The 11,172-nt window shown below is 42.4% G+C and overlaps 1 long non-coding RNA gene across 1 annotated transcript in view; it reads right to left on the reverse strand.

The window, feature by feature from the left end:
* The window catches only part of LOC138769491 (uncharacterized), a 36,111-nt gene extending 33,038 nt beyond the window's left edge, over positions 1 to 3,073 (reverse strand). The window contains exon 1 of the long non-coding RNA XR_011359261.1: positions 2,875 to 3,073. This is a non-coding gene — a long non-coding RNA (uncharacterized lncRNA). The remainder of the gene's footprint in view (positions 1 to 2,874) is intronic.
* Positions 3,074 to 11,172: the final 8,099 nt, after the last annotated feature.

Consider the following 11,172-nt stretch of genomic DNA (forward strand, 5'->3'; position numbering starts at 1 on the left):
GGACAGTACACTGAGAGCCTGGCTGCAAATTGCCCAGCCCAGAGAATTTAGTAAGTTGAAGCTCTGATGCATAAAGCATCACCTCTTACCTCTCAGCCAGGAGTAGGGATTATATAAATCCAAAAGGAATCACAACTATTTAGACTTGTAGACCAAACCAGATTCATACCAAATGGATATAAACTTGGAGGGGGCCCTGTTGTAGCCATGCCACCTGTAACCCAGCTTTTCCATAAACATGTAATGACAGGATAGTGGATCTCTAAGGTGTATGCTTACAAGAGTGGTTGTGATTTTATGGGCAAATGCTCTTAAAGCGACACTACACCCTCTTGAGTATTATCGTATTAAATAATTTACAGTAGGTTCTGTAGCTTTATAGCTTTCACAGTTGCTCCTTTTTTTTCTAGCCCATTTAGAGTGAATGTTGCTTCCGTATAACAGCTATATAACATTTTATATACCTGTCCGCTAAAGCATAAAGGGATCAGTGTTTGCCTTGCTTTCCACAGCGCGTTCCGTCCCTTAATTTGTGATTCAACCTTTGCTCTCAAACAGCACAACAATACGGCCATTGCTTTACTGTTGGTTTAAGACATATTAATGTCAGAGACTCTATTAAAAATGTGTTCTTACATAATGGCATTGGTTCAAATGTTATTTCCTGGGTCAAGTAGGAGAGCAGGTAAGTACTCACTCCGGAACTGTGGAGGATGTTTGTCTATTTCACAACCTGCTGTGGTGGAGTAAAAAGGTCAAGCCTGTTCGTAACGCCAACACTGGTTTTGATTCTTTATACAAGAATATGTCTTTTAAATTACATCTCTTATGTCATCCTAGAGGTTGAAAGATGGCATATCTAGTTGTCTATATATCCTGTATTATCAGGGGGAAAATCACTCTAAAGTTCAATGTCAATGTAACATTAAGAGATTATTCAGAAAGACCTTGCCTATCTGTATATCCCAGCAGGTGGCGCTGTGCTGATGTGATTACAAGGCCCCTATCTAGAGCTTTATAAGCAGAGATAACTTGTGTCTTACTCGTACATGGCGAAGAACAGCCAGAGATCACACACTGACATCTCATATGCATACAAACCCTTTTAGGTTAGCTTCCTTTGACTAGTTATAGTCTCCTGCTCTATATTAAGATAGAGACTTATCCTTATCCTGATAGAGACTACCACCACTATAGGTGGACAGCCCCTGTTGATAGGCCCTGCTCTATAGTTTACCCCTGTTCTTACCCCCCTCCATACTGTAAGTAGTTTTCTCAGCTTTAAGGCTGATTGACAGAGTGAGGAGCCAATAGTTATTTGCTCTGTCAATGCTGAGCTCTGCATTTAAAGGGGTGCTCTGGAGAAAAGAAAAAAAATCAAATCAAGTAGGGTCAAAAATGTTTACAGATTTATAAATTAACTCTATTAAAAACCAAATTCCAGTCTTCCAGTACTTATCAGCTGCTGTTTGTCATGCAGGAAGTGGTGTATTCTGTCCAGTCTAACATAATTCTTTCTGCTGCCACCTCTGTCCATGTCTGGAACTGTCCAGAACAGGAGAAGGTTTCTATAGGGATTTGCTAATGCTCTGGACAGAGGTGGCAGCACTGTGTCAAGAACAAACCACTTTCTACAGGACATACAGCAGATGATAAGTACTGGAAGACTTGAGATTTTTAAATAGAAGTCATTTACAATTTTTTCTTTTCCTCTAGATGTAAGTGCAGCATTAGGACAAGCTTATATTTTAAGCCGAGTGAGCCCCCTAAGAGCAGGGTTGTGTCACCAGCCCTGTCTCTAACTAGTGCCCTGCTCTCTACTGAAGAAAGCCAAGAACCCTAAAACACTTGCCTACAAATAGATGCCTCTTCCTTTTGGAGGAGAGACAGTTTTGTTCCCTATGGAGTAGGGCTTACTTCCAAAAAGGAATCCATACAGCACTGAATGTCTACATTGAGAATCAGTGCTATTCCCTAAACTGGTGCTCTAAGGCACTAGTATATTTTATAGTTTTTGTATAAATGATATTGCATCAGTAATTCTTGCAGCTTGGGGACTTTGAGCTCCCAAATGTAAAAGAATTGATGTAAAAGAGCAGTTCTAACAATGACCACAAGAGGGAGACAGAGTAAAGGGAAAAAAATCAGTTGTTCATTCTGGTCATCAAAAAGTGTGAGCCCAGTCTAGCACCAATAGGAGGTTAATTATAGGGCTTTATGCTCAGAAGATAGTGTGATATGCTAAAAGAAAATCTCTACTATCACTATATGGCTATAAGGGAAAACCAGGATTATTCTTCCTTATTCTCATGCAGAATTCTTTTGATTTTCGGTTAGCAAAGACACAATTGGAGCCAACCTTTAAAAGGGTTGTTCACCCAAAAAGTTTTTCTTTCAAATCAACTGGTGCCAGAAAAAGGCAGACATTTGCAATTTATATCTATTAAAAAATCTCAAGTCCTCCAGTACTTATCAGCTGCTGTATGTCCTGTGGGATTAGGCATTCTTCAAGTCTGAAGACCAGGAGAGGTTTTCTATGGGGATTTGCTCCTGCTCTGGACAGTTCCTGACATGGACAGAAGTGGCAGCAGAGAGCACTGTGTCAGACTGGAGAGAATACACCACTTCCTGCAGGACATACAGCAGCTGATAAGTACTGGAAGACAGGAGATTTTTTTTAATAGAAGTAAATTACAAATCTCTGGCACTTTCTGGCAACAGATGAAAATATGTTTTGGTGAATTACTCCTTTAAGGCCACATAAGCAGAATTCTGAATGCAGTGACCAGGACAGTAGATATATATATATATATATATATATATATATATATATATATATATATATATATATATATATACACAGTTACTACTCACTTGATTTTGGTTTTATTTCCAACATTTCCAACAATTTGTTCAGATTCGATTTGGCGCCGGTCCAGTGACGTAACCAGAAGACCTCTGGCCTCTTCCCATTAAGATCAATGGATTGTGCAGAATGTTCCCCGTCGGCCACAATCTCGTTGCCCTTTGCTCATCCGGCATTAGCGCACATCTCATATGAGATCTTCTCATCCAGGTCTGTAATAATATAATAGATTATACCTGTTTACCTATTACTGCCGCTCGCCAGCCTCATAGTCTATTAATCACTTCATGTCCCAGGTGCCATGTTATTGTCATAGGTGAACAATGAGCTCAGGGCCCCATCTGTATTCATGGAAGATGACTCAATGCTTTCTGGCTTGTAGTCTGCCAGTAATCTTTATAAGTGACCTTGCATGGCCACATGGCAGCCCTCACTCATAGTCCTCTATATTGCTGTTATTGGTGAAGCAGGAGGCTCAGGATGAGCACTGCTATAGGTCCCACCCTGATAAGCTGTGCAGGGGATTAGTGAGCACAGCTGCACCTCTGGTGGCCACCTACACCACCAACCCCTAACATATGATAGCGGTATAATGTATGACCTTATAAATATCCGCTGATCACAGAACGGTGAAAGGATCAGACGCGTGGAGAGTGACTACAAGTGACCAGATCACCCTGGGGAGACATTTACATGGGATTTCTGGGTCTCCTGGGGTTTGTACACTGAGAGGGCGGAGTTATTCATATTACATTTACAGCTGGGAGACCACTGGGATTAATGTGAATATTCCTAGAAATTATATTCACATTGTTCACATAGTAACTTCTTAGAATGAATAGATAGACAGATGATAGATAGATAGATAGATAGATAGATAGATAGGAGAGAGATAGATAGATAGATAGATAGATAGATAGATAGATAGGAGATAGATAGATAGATAGATAGGAGATAGATAGATAGGAGATAGATAGATAGATAGATAGATAGATAGATAGATAGATAGATAGATAGATAGATAGATAGGAGATAGATAGATAGATAGATAGATAGGAGATAGATAGATAGATAGATAGATAGATAGATAGATAGATAGATAGGAGATAGATAGATAGATAGATAGATAGATAGGAGATAGATAGATAGATAGATAGATAGATAGATAGATAGATAGGAGATAGATAGATAGATAGATAGATAGATAGATAGATAGATAGGAGATAGATAGATAGATAGATAGGAGATAGATAGATACAGTGTCGGACTGGAGTGCCTTGGGCCCACCAGGGGAAATCATTCTTGGGGCCCACCCTTCTGCCACCATACTTATCTATGGTAACATTAATAAGGGTCCAGTAACACGGCCTGATATGGGGCAGTGTAGGGCTGCAAACGATTGCTAATCAGCAGGGCAGGAATACACAGATGTGCGGCCAACAACGATTTTTACAGCCGCACAAAAGATCAAATCAGCCGACTATCAGGCATTTGCTCGCTTGTCAGCTGATCTCTGGCACTTTTACATGGGGCTTCCTAGGAGCGCTTGTTACCGATAATTGGCCGGTGTAATTGGGCTATAAGACAATTTTCTTTGCATGATAACACTGTATACTACTGTATGCTACCAATAACACCAGTATATAAAGAGCAAATATCCCCACACATATTACCGCCATACTGTTACTGACCAAATCCTGTATACTGAGAGTGATATTACCAATAATACCAGTATATAGGAGGGAAATATTATCATCATACATATTACCGCTATACTGGTGCTGACCAAATCCTGTATACCAATATTACCAATAATACCAGTATACAAGGGGGAAATATTACACCACACCACAACCACTACCATCATTATATTGTTACTGACCAAATCCAGTATACTAAGACCAATAAAACACAGTACCGGATTACAAGTGACAAATACACATACTGTACCACATACTGACTAACAACGCCACACACTGACTAACACCACCACATACTGACTAACACCACCACATACTGACTAATACCATCACTGCTACTGACTAACACCACCACATACTGACTAACACCACCGCTGCTACTGAATAATCCACTGTACACAGATCACTATCACCTCATCCAGTCATATAGAGATGGACGCAGCTCTACACAGGCTCTATACACCATAAACATTACAGTGCAGTTACATCAGGTGACTCACAGGGGACGTCTTCTCTGATCAGAGTTCTTCCCTCTTCTTCTTCTTCTCCATCTGTCCTGGGCCGTTATGACAACTTCTCCGAGACACGAATACACAGAATCTGCCAGACAAACAATATTAGGCTCCTCACTCTGGCACCATCCTCAGCTCTCTACAAACTGCACATCTGTTCTGTCCCCTTTACACCCTCATTTAGTGGGTAGCCCTGACTCTATGTATATATATATATATCCCTTATGGTATATGGTCCCCTCTGTGTAGACACCTTATAGATGGTCCTTTGTTCAGTCCTACATATAGATAGCCCCTAGTGTTGTCCATGTCCCATATAGGTAAACCCCTTTATGTTTTCCATCCCCATATATATAGCCCCTCCATGTTGTCCTTCTTCAATATAGATAGCCCCCTCATGTTGTCCATTCCCCCCTATAGCCCCTCATGTTGTCCATCCGCCTATAGCCCCCTCATGTTGTCCATCCACCTATAGCCCCCTCATGTTGTCCATCCCCCCTATAGCCCCCCCTTATGTTGTTCATCCCCCTATAGCCCCCCTTATATTGTCCATCCCCCCTATAGCCCCCTCATGTTGTCCATCCCCCCTATAGCCCCCCCTTATGTTGTTCATCCCCCTATAGCCCCCTTATATTGTCCATCCCCCCTATAGACCCCCTTATGTTGTCCATCCCCCTAATAGCCTCCCTCATGTTGTCCATCCCTCCTATAGCCCCAAGTGCTGTCCATCCCCGCTATAGCCCCCCTCATGCTGGCCATCACCCCTGTAGCCCGTGATGTCCATCCCCCCCTATAGCTCCCCATGCTGTCCATCCCCCCCGTAGCCCCCCTCATGCTTTCCATCCCCCCCGTAGCCCCCCTCATGCTGTCCATCCCCCCCGTAGCCCCCCTCATGCTGTCCATCCCCCCCGTAGCCCCCCTCATGCTGTCAATCCCCCTATAGCCCCCATATATTGTCCACCACCCCCCTATAGCCCCCCATATATTGTCCACCACCCCCCTATAGCCCCCCTCATGCTGTCCATCCCCCTATAGCCCCCCATATATTGTCCATCCCCCCCCTATAGCAACCCTCATGCTGGCCATCCCCCTATAGCCCCCCATATATTGTCCATCCCACCATATATTGTCCATCCCCCCCTATAGCAACCCTCATGCTGGCCATCCCCCTATAGCCCCCCATATATTGTCCATACCCCCCCTATAGCCCCCCATATATTGTCCACCCCCCCTATAGCCCCCCTCATGCTGTCCATCCCCCTATAGCCCCCCATATATTGTCCATCCCCCCCCCTGTAGCCCCCCTCATGCTGGCCATCCCCCTTATAGCCCCCAGTGATGTCCCCCTATGATAAAAGGAAAACAAAACAAAACCCAACTCACCTGTCACCACGCTCCCCCGTCGGTCGCGGGCCTCTTCTCTCTTCTATTCCCGGACAGATGAGCAGCTCCTGGTCCCGGGCAGCTCCGTCACCACTGAGCTCCGTGCGCGCCGCAGCGGCTGGGACTTCCGGTATGCGCTACGTGTACCGGAAGTCCCAGCTGCCGCACCGCGCACAGAGCTCAGTGGTGACGGAGCTGCCCGGGACCAGGAGCTGCGCATCTGTCAGGGGTGGCGGAGGCACGCTTGTGACCGCAAGCAAGAAGCTGCTTGCGGTCACAAGAGTGATTGACAGCGCGGGAAGCCTATGGCTTCTTGCGCTGTCAATCGAAAGACTGACACATTTAACTGGAAGCGATCGCTGCAATCGCTTCCAGTTAAAAGGGTGAGGAGCGGCAGTCGGCGGCTGAGTGGGCCCCCCAGGAGCAGGGGGGCCCCGCTGGGCTTACTGGGTGGAGACCACATTGATGTGGTCTCCATTCCTTGTGTCCCCTGACTGGGGGGCGGGGCCTACTCCTGCTCGGGGCCCACCGGGGAAATCCCCGGTCCCCCGGTGGCCCGGTCCGACACTGGATAGATAGATAGATAGATAGATATCCAAACAGATTCCAACAGCACTCCAAGAACTTCAGTGTTCAAACGTGTAATTTATTCACATGATGCAGCACAGCAAAATAAAGCGACGTTTCAACCGTCTCACACGGTCTTTTTCAAGCTCAGTGATTAAGTGCAATCTCTACAACTTTATACAAAAGTGCTCTATTTACAAATACATATGATAGGTGATTTACAAAGTCCATCAGATCCAGAACGGTCTGTGATTGGTGTTCTTCAGTGTCCATCAAGTATGAACTCCCCTTTTCCTTATTGGGAGAAATTAGTGTCCATCTGTGCAAAAATCTTTACAAGCCTCCGTGCTCTTAACCCATAAGTGACCAAATAAATATAAATACTAATGCTTGAAATCCACAGTGTGTGTATTTAAAGACTAAGCAGATTCCTGGCGTAAACATCTCTTAACCTTTGGATCACATCGGAGTGTGGAGCCTAGTATATTCAAGAAAAAACTGTAATTACGGTTTAAATGCATTCCTCCTGGTGTTCCCAATTCAGACACTGCTTATCTGTGCGTCTTTGCGGTTATCATCTAGTATTGGGTATCAGGATCCATTAGCGTTCGACTCCCCCCGATCGCTCCAGGGGAGGTACAGCCAGCTTCACCTGTTCCACAATCGGACCTCTCCAGGTCCATAAAAGAATTTTTAGCCGCTTCAGAATCGCACCGCAGTAGGTCACACCATCCGGTATGTAAATAGTCAAATCTTTTAGGCTCACTCCGTATTCCAACAGGTAGGTATGTTTCCCAGTCTCCGCACAAAAAATCTGCAAAACACAATACACTATTATTAGTACCAAGAATTCTATTATTTATTATTTATTCATTAATACCACATAAGATTAGCACTTAATTTTCACCTTGGGCTAAGAAGATCGCATCATACAGTAACTTTGGGAGGCATGGCTATCTAAATACTGCACTAGGTGTTTTATACTCCACATTAAGTCCTGCTGGGCTCAATGTGTTTAGTTTGAAGATCCATTGTAATTCTCTTTTTTTCAGTAATGCTTTTCTATCACCACCTCTCCTTGGGGGCAGCACTCTATCCACCAACATAAATTTTAGATCACTCTCTGAGTGTCCTGCTTCTGAGAAATGTTTTGGTACGGGTAAATCCTTTTTGCCTATGCGTATTGTGTATCTGTGTTGATTTAACCGGGTCTTTAAATCATGGGTCGTTTCCCCAACATACACTAAACCGCATGGGCACCACAATGTATATATAATGTAATCAGAGTTGCATGTCAAATAATGCCTTATTTCATATTCTTGGTTTGTCACTGGATGTATAAATTTATCTCCTTTTTTCATGTATTTACAGTTAATACAACTTAAACAAGGGAAAGATCCTGTTTTTTTAGTCGTCATATACCTCTGTGTGTCATAATTTCTCACACTGATGTCTGCTTTCACTATCTTATCTCTTAAATTATCTACTCTTCTATAAGATAGCAGAGGGGGATTATTAAATTCTTTTATAGTCGGATGACTATCTCTAAGAATATACCAGTGTTTGTTAATAATACGTCCAATAATTGGGGAAAGATGGTTATACGTACTTACAAAAGGTACACGATTGTCACTTCTGTCTCTTTTTTTAGGTGTTAAAAGTTCGTCTCTAGGTATCGTCATTACCTCACTGTTACAGTCATTCAGTAATTCATTTGGGTATCCCCTTTCTCTGAACTGTGTTGTCATTTTTTGTAGTGCTTTACTCAGATCATTGTCTTCCTCTGTGATACGTCTGGCCCGCAGCATTTGACTACGTGGTAACGAGCGAATCATTTTCCGAGGGTGACAGCTGTCATAACGTAAGGTCTTATTACAGTCAGTGGCTTTTTCATAGATTTTTGTAGTCAGTTTGTTCCCCTTCTTGGTAACCATCACGTCCAAATAATGTATTTGATCATCTGAAAAATTTACAGTAAATTTAATTTTATTGTCAATAGTGTTCAGATATTCAACAAATTCCATCAGTGTGGTCACACCCCCTTGCCACACAAGGAACACGTCGTCTATGTAACGCCACCAGTTCCTTGTGTGGCAAGGGGGTGTGACCACACTGATGGAATTTGTTGAATATCTGAACACTATTGACAATAAAATTAAATTTACTGTAAATTTTTCAGATGATCAAATACATTATTTGGACGTGATGGTTACCAAGAAGGGGAACAAACTGACTACAAAAATCTATGAAAAAGCCACTGACTGTAATAAGACCTTACGTTATGACAGCTGTCACCCTCGGAAAATGATTCGCTCGTTACCACGTAGTCAAATGCTGCGGGCCAGACGTATCACAGAGGAAGACAATGATCTGAGTAAAGCACTACAAAAAATGACAACACAGTTCAGAGAAAGGGGATACCCAAATGAATTACTGAATGACTGTAACAGTGAGGTAATGACGATACCTAGAGACGAACTTTTAACACCTAAAAAAAGAGACAGAAGTGACAATCGTGTACCTTTTGTAAGTACGTATAACCATCTTTCCCCAATTATTGGACGTATTATTAACAAACACTGGTATATTCTTAGAGATAGTCATCCGACTATAAAAGAATTTAATAATCCCCCTCTGCTATCTTATAGAAGAGTAGATAATTTAAGAGATAAGATAGTGAAAGCAGACATCAGTGTGAGAAATTATGACACACAGAGGTATATGACGACTAAAAAAACAGGATCTTTCCCTTGTTTAAGTTGTATTAACTGTAAATACATGAAAAAAGGAGATAAATTTATACATCCAGTGACAAACCAAGAATATGAAATAAGGCATTATTTGACATGCAACTCTGATTACATTATATATACATTGTGGTGCCCATGCGGTTTAGTGTATGTTGGGGAAACGACCCATGATTTAAAGACCCGGTTAAATCAACACAGATACACAATACGCATAGGCAAAAAGGATTTACCCGTACCAAAACATTTCTCAGAAGCAGGACACTCAGAGAGTGATCTAAAATTTATGTTGGTGGATAGAGTGCTGCCCCCAAGGAGAGGTGGTGATAGAAAAGCATTACTGAAAAAAAGAGAATTACAATGGATCTTCAAACTAAACACATTGAGCCCAGCAGGACTTAATGTGGAGTATAAAACACCTAGTGCAGTATTTAGATAGCCATGCCTCCCAAAGTTACTGTATGATGCGATCTTCTTAGCCCAAGGTGAAAATTAAGTGCTAATCTTATGTGGTATTAATGAATAAATAATAAATAATAGAATTCTTGGTACTAATAATAGTGTATTGTGTTTTGCAGATTTTTTGTGCGGAGACTGGGAAACATACCTACCTGTTGGAATACGGAGTGAGCCTAAAAGATTTGACTATTTACATACCGGATGGTGTGACCTACTGCGGTGCGATTCTGAAGCGGCTAAAAATTCTTTTATGGACCTGGAGAGGTCCGATTGTGGAACAGGTGAAGCTGGCTGTACCTCCCCTGGAGCGATCGGGGGGAGTCGAACGCTAATGGATCCTGATACCCAATACTAGATGATAACCGCAAAGACGCACAGATAAGCAGTGTCTGAATTGGGAACACCAGGAGGAATGCATTTAAACCGTAATTACAGTTTTTTCTTGAATATACTAGGCTCCACACTCCGATGTGATCCAAAGGTTAAGAGATGTTTACGCCAGGAATCTGCTTAGTCTTTAAATACACACACTGTGGATTTCAAGCATTAGTATTTATATTTATTTGGTCACTTATGGGTTAAGAGCACGGAGGCTTGTAAAGATTTTTGCACAGATGGACACTAATTTCTCCCAATAAGGAAAAGGGGAGTTCATACTTGATGGACACTGAAGAACACCAATCACAGACCGTTCTGGATCTGATGGACTTTGTAAATCACCTATCATATGTATTTGTAAATAGAGCACTTTTGTATAAAGTTGTAGAGATTGCACTTAATCACTGAGCTTGAAAAAGACCGTGTGAGACGGTTGAAACGTCGCTTTATTTTGCTGTGCTGCATCATGTGAATAAATTACACGTTTGAACACTGAAGTTCTTGGAGTGCTGTTGGAATCTGTTTGGATAATTACGTTGACCTGTGGTCGAGGTCCTCTG

Source organism: Dendropsophus ebraccatus, chromosome 12 (assembly GCF_027789765.1).
Source record: "Dendropsophus ebraccatus isolate aDenEbr1 chromosome 12, aDenEbr1.pat, whole genome shotgun sequence".
Classification (NCBI taxonomy): domain Eukaryota; kingdom Metazoa; phylum Chordata; class Amphibia; order Anura; family Hylidae; genus Dendropsophus; species Dendropsophus ebraccatus.